The sequence below is a fragment of the Musca autumnalis genome, unplaced genomic scaffold, assembly GCF_047663935.1.
Source record: "Musca autumnalis isolate F117 unplaced genomic scaffold, ASM4766393v1 scaffold_2, whole genome shotgun sequence".
Lineage (NCBI taxonomy): Eukaryota > Metazoa > Arthropoda > Insecta > Diptera > Muscidae > Musca > Musca autumnalis.
This window is the reverse complement of record NW_027411755.1, coordinates 122,536,911-122,549,829: the sequence shown is the minus strand read 5'-3', so window position 1 is coordinate 122,549,829 and position 12,919 is coordinate 122,536,911.

Genomic DNA, 12,919 nt, shown 5'->3' with positions numbered 1-12,919 from the left:
TTTTTTGTTGTGAGTACAACCTATATTTTGTGGGCAAATAAATATATTTAAAATATCGCGAAACTAATACGTATAGCACTTAATTTTCATTAAAAAGTTGTGTTTTAACGTGTTGTGGAATTCTAGTTAGCTGCATATTTTCTTAGCATATTTTGTAATGCCAATTCGATCATACACTTAAATTTGACTTATGGTTTTAGTCATGATGCCCACCAGTTCCCACCTCGGGAATAATTTTCCAAAGTAGTTCATGGGTTTAAGATTATTCAATATTAAAATCAGCTGCCATCTAGTGCCAGACTATAAATCGTAGGTTGCTGAGTAAAGGTGCCCTAGAATAGGGTTTCTATTGATATTTTAGCGTATAACTCTGTTATCTGACCACGTACATTAACATAATTGGTATCAGTGGCAAGATGAAGAAATCTTCTTCCAAATTTGTCTTACGTTGGCGGTACGTGCCTTCCAGAAAGAACGCTATAAGATCTATATTAAAAATTTTACCAATTTTCAGACAAAAATGTTGATTTTTTTAATCCGCTAAATTGGTTGGATTTTATGTTGCTTTTGGAGACTGGTTTTGTTTCCCCAAGCCTATTTTTGCATCATAAGATAATCGGGACCTTTGTTTATGTCATTTTGTATTAACAGCATAATTTATTTATTTATTTTATTTATTTATTTATATATTTGTGTATACCTGCACAACAAGACAAAGTCTTATAAATTACAGTACAGGTTTATAAAACAAAACTATTTCCATTTTTGAGAATTATAAAATTTTTGTAGAGATAAATGAAAAGTGTAACAAAATTAAGTGTCAATAAACATTTTTAAAGTTAATTAGCATTTATAATGTGATAAAAATAATAATAAAAAATAAATAAAAATATATGAATGAAAGCAAGCAAAGATGATTACAATTATAATGACCACAATATTTTCAGATTAAGTAGGATTACGGAAAAGAGAAGGATTACGGAAATAAAGCTCAAGTGTACGTTTAAAGTGGGATGCGTTGTTGATTAATTGTAAGGGGTGTGGGAGAGTATTCCAAAGACGAATTGTACCAATGAAAAATTGCCAATCTGATACGAGGCTTCTACGGAGAAAGGGTTTGATCTTCCTTCCTCTTCTGGATATTGAAAGAGTAATTTTTTGATATAGATAGTTTGGGTTGTGAGTAGTTATGATCTTGTGCAAAAATTGCAAAGCTTTTATGTTAAGGACAGTGGTGAAACTGATTCCGTAAAGAGAATTGGTGAGATGAGATATATCCTGCGTTCTACTCAGCCCATAGACATAACGAATAATACTATTGAAAGCCCTGTTTAGTTTAAGACGACTCTGAGAGTCACAATGAGCAAATATTTCAGAACCGTACAGCAGTCCTGGTACCAAATAGGTTTTGGCCAGTAGACGACGTATGCTTAGAGGCGTAAAGGAATGGGTTAGCCATAAAGTGCGAATTTTTGCAAATGTCTGCCCAACAACAGTATCGACGTGATTTGACCAGCTTAATGAAGAGTTAAACACTACTCCTAAGTTTTTAGCAGAAGAAACTTGCTCAATTCGTTCATTATTTATACGAATATTAATGTTCTGGAAAGATAATCTTTTGTTTCTGTGGATGATTAGGCATTTGGATTTATTTGGATTAAGGAAAAGTCCATTAGCTTTGGCCCAGTCGTGCACATGGCATAGGTCGTCATTGATTTTTTCGACACAGTGGTTGATATTATTAATGTGACTACTCAAAAAGAGTTGAACGTCATCGGCGTACATATGTATATGACAGTTTTTTAATTGCTGGGGAAGGTCATTGGCGTACATGGAGAATAGAAGAGGACCAATTATTGACCCCTGTGGGACACCTGTGGGCACCGCTAGTGGTTCAGATATTTTTGTACGTGTGTACACCGATTGCGAGCGGTTCGCAAGATATGACCTTATAAGATTAGTCGAAGTAATCGAAAAATGGAAAAAATGTTGAAGCTTGTAACACAGATTATTATGGTCAACAGTGTCGAACGCCTTCGAATGGTCCAGAAGAATGAGGAAACAGACCATGTTGTCGTCAATGTCGCTTCTAATTGACTCCGCAACCTCAGTTAAGGCTGTAATGCAGCTGTGGCCAGCACGAAATCCTGATTGCAAGTCGGTTAGCAACGATTTACGATTTAAATATTCACTAATTTGGTTATGGATGATCTTCTCAAATATCTTGGAAAGATAGCAAAGAATTGCGATCGGGCGAAACTCATTATTTGTCTTGGGAATGGGGATTATTTTAGCGTGCTTCCAACGCGATGGGTAAGTGCTGGTAGTCAGGATATGATTAAAAAAATGTGTAATATATGGATAAATCCAAGGAAGCAAAATGCGAACAAATTTGGGGTCGACCCCGTCAGGTCCAATAGCATTGGACTTAACAGCTGCACAACAGTCAAGAACTACTTGATGTGAGACGCACTGGAATTCGAAATTATCATGGACTAGCTGTTGATCACGTGGGCTATAAAAGGACGTATCAGCCTGTATTCTAGGGATATTAACAAATGTCCTGTTTATCTCATCAGCATCTCCACAACATTGCTTAGAAGATTTGGTCTTACCAATTCCAATTTCGCTGATAACTTTCCATTTTCTTTTGGAGTCTAATGCTGAGCTGAAACGGTTAATATAAAATTGGGTCTTTGCAGCATTGACAGCTAAGTTCACTCTTTTCCTGGCGCTTCGAAATTCCTCATGCAACTCTGCTGTTTTAAACCGTTTCCAGCGAAGATATGCTAAGTCTCTGTCGTTTATGCAGGACTTAATATAAGAGTTAAACCACGGTTTAGTATTGGAGGTTATCCGTTTACTTTTTGTGGGAACTGTTTCATTGTACAAGTAAAGAATATTTTTTTCAAGGAAGCCAAGTTGTTGATCAACAGAGTTCATAGCATATATTTCATTCCAGTTGATAAGCGAGAATTGCTGTTGAAGATAATTTTGGTTCAATCTTCCAAAGTCCCTAAACAAGTAAGTTTCATCTGGTGTATGTAAATTGAAGTTATATGCCAGAAAGATGAGGTCATGCTTAGAGAAGCATGGAGCAGAAATTTGGTCGTAGAGAAGGACCTTGGTAGGATTATTGACAAAAAACAAATCAAGTAATGTATTGACTGTCGGTGAGAAATGAGTAGGTTGTGTACTATTCGTAGAATATAAACCAAGTGAAAGCATTAGATTTATTAAAGAAGGGTCTATAATAACGTTAGAGTTAAAGTCTCCAGCAATTACTACGTCATTATAGCCCAACGTAACAGGTTCCAAAATTTCAAGTATGTTGTCAAGGTCAATATTGTTGTTAGGTCTATAAATACATCCTATTAACAGGTTCATGCTATTGGCTTTAATGTCAATGAAAATGTATTCAATTCCCCCTCCACCATCTGATGTAAGGCGAATCTTGGCATTTAGAATATTTTTTACAAATATTGCTACTCCTCCTCCTCGACGTAGTCTATCCGACCTAAACACTGAGTACCCCTGAGGGTTAATGAGACTATCAGGTATACGGGAATTCAACCATGTTTCTGAAATACATATAATGTCTATAAGAGAGTTATCAAAAATATATCTGAACTCATCGGCTTTGTTCACCAAGCTTTGCGCATTAAGGTGGCAGATTTTAATACCATGTTTTTGTTTAGCGAGAATTTTCAGTAGGTTCTGGGTGTCGTCTTTGGAATCTCGACCTGTGTTATTCATAGATATCATTAATATAGATGATTGCATCAACAACGCATGTATGTATACATAATATCCAGATTGTAATCAAAATGTTAAAAAATATTAAAAATAAACAGAGTTTGAAGTTATAAAAAGAGTTAAAATTTAAATAAAAAAATTTAATAGAAAAATCAGCAGATAAGGGAGAAAAATGAATCCAAATTGTAAGCAGGACAAAAGAGTGACTATTCCTGTGTAGGGCAAGATTCATCACGCAAATTACGAAATTCATCAAGGACTTTATCATGGTAAATACAGATAGGTTCACTGCCGTTGATGCGCTTGACATAGACAAGTCCTCGAAAGGTATATGCCGCCTGTAGTTGTCCTTTTCTCTTTAGGTGTATGGCTTCTTGTAGATAATTATAGTTTGTATTGGAAAGATTTTCGTTAATGTAGTATTGACTACCTGACGAAAATCCAATTGAAGACAGTAACAGCTTGTTGTTATTGTGTTTTTTAAAACCTACCAGTGACTTCAAGAAAAAGTTCTTATCATAGGGTGACCAGAATTTGACAAGAATAACACCGTCTGGGGAATTTCGCTTCTTAGTGTTGTTGCGATTTTGCAATCTGTGAATGGATTTGATAGCGGGGGTAGTAACTCCAATTGAACTACAAATATTTCCAAACAAACTGCCAAGGTTCTCATCAGGGTGATATGGTATACCATTAACCCTAATTTCACAAGCCACATACGAGTTTTCCTGTTTTAGGACTTGCATTCTCAGATCCTGGATTTCAGATTTCATAATCGTTACTTCATCTGTGACCTTTTCTAGTTGTATAACCCTATCGTTTAAATCGATCAGGTTAGTTCTTAATTCGGACATCCTATAATCAAATTCGTTGAGAATACGTTTTTCAGTTTCATCCAACATGGATTTGAACTGCTGCATGAGTCGGTCGGATAGTTTCTCGAAACGTTCATCTAGTTTTTGGAATATTCTGAGCGGTGACTCCGACAGCCGTGGCGTCTTGTTTGAATTTCCAAGTACTTGCTTATATAAACTTTCTCTCACTCTTTTTGGTGCTCGTGAAACTTGTACATCAGTATCGTTTTCCTCCAGAAAGTTAATTTGTGTATTATCACCTTGCTGTTCGGCCATCATTTAAAGTGTAACGTTTTTATTTAACACGATAGTGACTAATTGGCGGTTAAAATTAATTGTCAACAATTATCAGTCTACTTTTAGGCGCAGGTTAATTTGAGTTTAGTTTGTATATGACACACAGTGTGGTTTAGAATTGAGTTGATTTAAGTAAAACTTATAAGGAAACAGTGTACTGCCTATTTTTAGGCGCAGTTTTATGTTTTATTAATTAGTGTGTTAAAAACTATATATGTTAATTAACAGTTTTATTTACTGAAATAAAGCTTTTTGCGGATTGTTAGTCACTTTTGACACTTTGCGGTTTCCTTTATGTCGTGCACTTTGGCTCTCACGGAGTTTGTTTCTCAATTTATGTTCTTTATTTACGTGTGCTCAATTTTTGCTTTTTTTTTACTTTATTAACAGATATAAGTGAACAAAATTATTTCACATTTATTTCACAAGTAAGGCAACACACGATTTGACTTTAATAAATGAATGACACAGGGTGTATTATATTTTGTTGGTGTGAGGTTTTTTTGGTGAGGATTAACGTTTTTCGCGAAATAAAAAGTATTTAATGGGAGCTTGTACAAAACACGTCCGTGCGCTTTCAATCGAAATGGAGCATAAAACAATTCTTACCGTATTCCCCCTCAGCACAAAGCTGTAAACGGCGCATTGGTTTGATTTTTACACTCTAAATATTTTGGCCTCTTTCTCCATACAAGTAGATCCACTGTGCGGCGGTGTTGAGGTAGACGAAGTCTTTTACCACCTCAAAATTATAGGAGCCAACTTTCTAAGTTGGTACGAGTTCTACCGCACCATCAACTTGGTCTTCTCGCCGCATAGCGCGAGGCCCATTTCAGCCGATTCTCCTTCGATCCTTTTAAAGGTATCAGTTACTTCTTTTACTGGTCGTCCCATTATGTCTATATCACCAGCATAGGCAAGTAACATGTGGCTATTGGTGTAGATTGTGCCGTTTTTTGGACATTTGAATCTCGGATTACATTTTCCAGCAGGATGTTGAAGAGATCATACGAAAGGCTGTCTCCTTGTCTGGAACCTCTTTTGGTACTGAATTGTTCGGAGATGTTCATTCCTATTTTAACTGTGGACCTAGTATCAGTTAAAGTCATCTTACAAAACCGAATACCGAATTCAGACATGGCTTGGAATACCTTTGGGCGTAGGCTGCTATCGAAGGCTGCCTTATAATCGACAAAAAGGCGGTAGTTGTCGACTTGCATCTCTTGGGTCTTCTTCAGGATTTGCCGCAGATTAAATATCTTGCCAGGTTTAAAGCCGCATTGGTATGGCCCAATTATTTAGTTGACCATAGGCTTTTGTAATTTGCACAATATGCCTGGCACTGTCTTGTAGGCAATAGTGAGAAAACTTATGCCCCTGTAGTTAGAGCATACAGTATTATCTCCTTTTATGTGGACGGGATACAGAATGCTCAGGTTCCAATCGCCGGAGACGCAATCTTCCTGCCAGATGGTGCTAACTAGCTGATGCATACACATTATCAGCGTGTGGCCCCGGTTTTGAATAGCTTGGCTGGTAGGCCAACGGCTCCTGGTGCCTTATTATTCTGCAGCCGGTTAATTGCTGCCTTTACCTCATCTTGACTGAGCGGTATACATTCAATACCATCTTCTGGGATTGGATCATACCACAGATCGTCGTCTTCGCTACTACTGGATACCAACAGCAGCAACACGAGGATGTGCATGTACCAAAGCCATCATGTTTCACTTTTTGATAGAATTTTCGGACTTCATTCTGACTCCTGTACATCTCGATTTTTTCACACTCCCGCATTCCACTTCTCTCTTTTTGCTGCGGAAAAGACGTTTCTTCTTTTCTCCCAATTCCTCTCTCGTGCGCTACGCGTTGCTATTGATTGTAAAGTAGCCCTATATCAGAGATGAACACGCAGATAGTATTGCTGTATGTTCGTGTATGGCAAGACTTAATTATACCCTCAGCCTTTAGGCTAAAAGGGTATTTACACTTTGATACGACCAAAAATGTGCCTCATCGAAATAATGGTTTTAGACCCCAAGTATGTTTGTACGATATCCGTTTCAGACAATTTTGAGTAGATCTATCAATGTCCGTCTGTCTGGCTGGCTGGTGCGCACGATAACTCTCGAACGGATCAATCGATTCGGTTCAAATTTTGGGTATCGAAATATTTTGTCCAGATTCGATTTAAGTTCGAAGATGGGCCATATAGGTCCACTCCTTCAGGTACCTCCCCCACAAATGTTCAAAATTTTCGCAAAACTTGTGCGCACGATAACTCTTGTAGGGAATAACCGATTTGGTCCATACCTTGCACATCGTGTAATTTCTACAAAACTTAGATGAGGTTTCAATATGGACTCAATCGGTCCACTCCTTCGGGTACCTCCCACACAAAATTTCGGAAAAGTTCAGATTAGGACCTGGGCCCTATTCCACGAAACAACTTATCGCTTTTCATTTTGCACTTATCAAAAAGTAGTTATTTTGAAAAGTGATAACCCTTTTTTGTTCCACAAAATTACTTTTCAATTTCCCTTGCACTTAGCAAATTTGTCTATCACTGTTCTTTTAGCACAGTTGTTGTGCTCTCTTGCTCAATTTTTCCGCCATCTTGGTAAGTCTCTCAGTTCTCTTGCAAAGTGTGAATGATATTTGTTCTACAGAACGTTTTATCATCTTTGCATTATTTTTTACTTGGCCATAATAAATAAGACATGTAAAATTGAGACGAGCGAAAAAATGAAAAGAAACTGATATTATTAAAAGTAAATAAAATAAAAAAATTAAATTAAATAAATTAAATTAAACTGAAATAAAATGAAACAAAATAAAATAAATAAAATAAAATAAAATAAAATAAAATAAAATAAAATAAAATAAAATAAAATAAAATTAAATAAATAAAATAAAATAAAATAAAATTAAATAAATAAAATAAAATAAAATAAAATAAAATAAAATAAAATAAAATAAAATAAAATAAAATAAAATAAAATAAAATAAAATTAAATAAATAAAATAAAATAAAATTAAATAAATAAAATAAAATTAAATAAATAAAATAAATTTTATTTTATTATTTTTTTATTTATTTAATAAATAAAATAAAATAAAATAAAAAAATAAAATAAATTAATATGAAATAAAAATAAAATAAAATATTTTTAATAAAGATTAAATAATAATTAAATGAAATAAATTAAAATAAGATCAAAATAAATCAAATGAAGTAAAATAAAATAAAAAATAAAATGAAATAAATTACAAAATAAATAAAAATAAAACAATATAAAATAAAGTGAAATAAAATAAAATTAAGTGAAATAAAGTAAAGTAAATTGAAATAAAATAAAGTTAAAAAATAAATAAAATAAAGTAAAATAATCTAAAATAAAATGAAGGCAAATACAAATAAAATAAAATACAATAAAATTAAGCGAAATAAAACAAGTAAAAAGCGTTATGTTCGGCATAGAGTAATTAGTTTTCTTTCTCCACAAAAAGGAGAAGTTACTTGCCAAATTATAAATAATTCGTTCTAGAAAAAACCTTAAAATAGCTGAAATCGGACGGTACTGCTATATGGGGGCTATAAAAAACGTAGACCTATATCCATAATTTTTTGTGGAGACGTTTCTTGGTGATTGACTGAATTATACCTAATTCGGCCTGGAAATGTAGCTAATAACGCCAAAGTAGCTGAAATTGGGCAGTATATGGGGGCTATAATAAAAGATGGACCTATGTCGGTATGTTTTGGAAGCATATTATAACTAATTCGTTCTGAAAATATAGCTAAAAACCTTAAAATAGCTGAAATCGACGGCACTGCTATATGGGGGCAATAACAAAGCTCAACTTCCAACTTGATTTAAGACACGTGTGAACAGCATTTCATCCCCCTATCTCAACTCGTTCGGAAGATAGTATGATTACAACAGACGGACGGACGGATGTGGTTAAATCAACTTAGAATTTTACGCTGATCAAAAATATATGTATATATCTTATAGGGTCGCTAATGATTATTTCGATGAGTTACAAATGAAATGACAAACCTAATATACCCTCCATATTATGGTGGAGGGTATAGTAATAAATAAAAATAGTCTCTCAAATAGAGTTTAGTCTAAATGTAAAATCGAGAAACATCGATTTGTGAGGTTGTTCGCATGGTGGAAGTTCGGAATGGGGTGGTTCGTAGGGTGGAATTTCGGATAGTGAGAGTTCGAAGTAGGATGGTTGATTCAGAGGGTAGAAGTTCGGAAAAATCTTTACAATTTCTTGTCATAACCGTGTTTTCACTATTTCCGAACAAAATCTCGCTTTAGCAATGTACATTGGCAAAGAGAACGTTTACCTCGCAAATTTAAGGCAAACTTATCAAAATTTGATCTGCAAAATCAAAATGCAGAGTTTTCTGTGGAACGAAAGAGCAAATTTTTTTGCAAAATCTTAGCAAAATACGCTTTGCCGTTACAACTTTTCACTTAGCAGAAATAACGTTTGTGGAACAGAAATCAAAAAAAGAGCTACTATATTTTGAAAAGTAAGCAAACTCACTTTATAATTAGCAACTTATCACTTATCAAAAAATAATGGTTCTGTGGAACACTTAACTTTGAGCATTGTCAAAAATATTGATAAGTGCAAAATGAAAAGTTGATAAGTTGTTTCGTGGAATAGGGCCCTGGTCTCGAATCGCTTTGATTTTTGTTTACGCAAGTTGTATTCGCTGTCCTCTATACGAAGCTGTAAGACAAGTCCATACTTCCTGAGGAAATAGCCTGAAAGTTACAAAAAGCCCTATGGCACGGATCTGCGGATTCGGTCCAAAATTTGGCTTTCGTAATATTTTGTCCAAACTTAGTTCAAGTTCAAAATGGATTATATCGGTCCACTCCTTCAGGTACCTACCCCACAAAAGTTCAAAAATATTTGGACAAATTGTACGCACGATAACTCTTGATGGGAGTGACCGATTTGGTCAATACTTTACACATTCTCATAATATCTACCAGATATAGATCAGGTTCGAATATAGACTATATTTGTCAACTCCATCCCGTGCCTCCCACACAAAATTTTGGGTAAGTTCACTTTAAGACCTGCTATTGAATCACTTTGATTTTTGTTAAAGCAACTTACATTCGCTGCCTCAATTACGATGGTAAAAGTTGTTTCAGGGGCAAGTCCATACTTCATGAGAAAACAGCCCGAAGGGTGTAAAAACCTTTAAGTACCTTTTCCGCAAAAATTTTGAACTTTAATCCTAATCAAAATTTTTGACGGTTCATACGACCAAAATTTTGAAACCCCCTAACTACATAAGTTTTTTTGTGAAAAAAAGTGTTTCAATTTGCCCCTGCTGAGGGTATATCTCTGTCGGCAAAGCCGACTGATACTTTTTTACTTGTTTAAATTAAACACCTGTGCCATATGCCGCATTTTCTCTTCTGTAGCAATACGAACTCCTGGTCATACCATGAGTTCCTTGGTGGAGGTCTCCGTTATTCAAGTAGGGATTTTGCGGCTGTTTGCATAGAGTAAGCAATATTTTGCCATTGTGCTGATATGTGATCGGGATGAGTGATGATGAGTTGAGTGGAATATGCTGTGGTTATCTGCTGTGATTGCAGCTTACCGATGTCCAACTTCCGCGTTGTGTCTGTTCGTACTTTATTTGTTACGTTTAATCTGGTCCGTACCTTTGCTGCAACAAGGTGGTGGTACGAGTCTATATCTGCTCCTCAGAACGAAAGTACATCCAACATGCTCGATTAAATTTTTTGACTGCTGGGCCAAAGATATTCTCCTTTCCAATATTGGCATTAAAATCACCTAGAATATTTTTAATGTCATGGGCAGGACGACGGTCAAATGTTTCTTCTAGGTACTCATTGAATATATCTTTGGTCTGTTCGTCTTTGCCGAGCATGAAATCTAATCTAATTTTGAAAAATGTTGCTTTTATCCGTATTGTAGCAAGTCTTTCATTCACTGGCATGAAGCCGGAGGCCAGAGGTCCGAATCAAACTCATGCTTTGTGTCATTACAGCTATAATACAGTGCATCACTTTTAGGTGTTGTTGTGACGCCTTTCCCAATCCATCTAGTACATCTGCCAGTGCGTAAACTGCACCTTCTCTTTAGAGAGTGCGAACATTCTAGGTGCAGATTCGCAGATCATGGTCCTTTAAACGTTTGCGAGGGTCGTCAAGTTTAGAGGGTTTTGTCCTTTTTTCATAGTAGGATCCTTTTTTAGGGGTGGGTTACTAACCCGATGTTCTTATGGGTGAATGCGCGGCACATGTTAACTCACTACCTTTAACGCGTGTTAAAGGCAGTTCCCCTGGTGATACCACGGGGAGGTCAGTGTTCACTTGAGATGAAAGAGGGACCAAGATAAGTCCTGGGCTATGCCATGTTAAAGCCAGTCCGGACCGTTACTTGGTATCTTTCATCCCTTACGACACCCCAGGATGGGAATCACCTTCCGATTTGTTTACATTTAACTCGATTCTTGTGCTACCTTATTATTCTGCAGTCGATTTACTGTTTTTCTACCCAATTCTAACTATGCGTTATATGATCGACATAAGCGTACCCGGCTACTGTAGAAAACTTTTTTTCGGGCTTTATGATGATTTATTTTAGTCTTCGGTTTTTTTCACAGTAAGGTTTTTTTGCTAGTGAGATCTCGCAGGTGATATCCCTGGGAGCTATATTTCTACTTCATATGATGTTACCCTAGACTTTAACTTGTTAAACCCATCAGGATTATCCCTCCGTATATGTATATCATACACTAATCTACCCTAATTTATAATTAGTAAATTATTCATATTAAAAACACTATTTACCCCTTACTATGTTCATTATGTTGACCACAAAAGGTATTTTCTCTTTCATTCTTACTTCGTTGCTATTATTACAAATATATTTTTTCTCTTAACAGTTATGCTGACCAGATGATGTTCACAATTTTCATTTCAGTCCATCACCGTTAGTTGCACATGTTGCTGGCAGTGCCACAATTTTTATTGGGTTCACAAAGTGTGGAAGTTTTCTCTTGCGGTTACAAAATAAAATTTTATTGTTTTAGTTTTTTTAACCAAGAATATATGTTTCAAAGGAAATGCAAACTGTTGCACATTTTTTTAGTAAGCAACCCATTATAAATTTCATTTTATTTTTTATGCCCTTTGTAAGCTTTTTTATTTTTTATTATTTTTTGTGGTACATTAGTAGTTGGACCCTTATTCTGTGTATGGCAATAAATGCGAGTATCGTTTTTCATTGTAATGAATATAAGTAGCCCAGTCATTCACACCAAAGCAAATGTTGGCGGAGAGCTGGTAATAAAATGTCCTATAAGTTCCCATCGATCCCATATGCACAAAAAGTTATTGGAGATCAAATTCAAATGTTTTTCTGGATTTTTCTCTCCAATTCAAAATATAAAAATCGTGTTTTTAAAAACAAACTGTTGGTAAACAGTAACCTGACCCATTCGCTATGACCATTCCCAACTTTCTGCGGTTAACCAATTCAAAGCAGCAGCCGACTGAACTTAGCCATAATGAAAGCAAAAAAGTATATGTTCGAATACTTTAAAATAAAGTGAACATTAAAATAAAAATATTTTCTTTTTGTTTGTTTTGTTTCGGTTGAAGTTTTAATCTTATTTGATTGTTTTAAGTTCCAAAAATTACAAAATAAAATATTACGATCCATTGTTAAAGCTCCTTGGTATATACGCAATACTGATCTACATAGAGATCTTGACTGGTCACCGAGGAATTAAGGAAACAGGTGCAGACGTATGCCAAAACAAATCCGTCATCATAAAAATATTGATATGAAGAATATCTACTACGAAAATATGGAAGCAAATATTAGAAGATTACAAAGAACACGTCCTTTGGATTTAGTTTAGATGTAAGTCTATTTCATTAGAGTGTAATTACTTAATATACTTATATTTTGAAAAACAAGTCGGATAA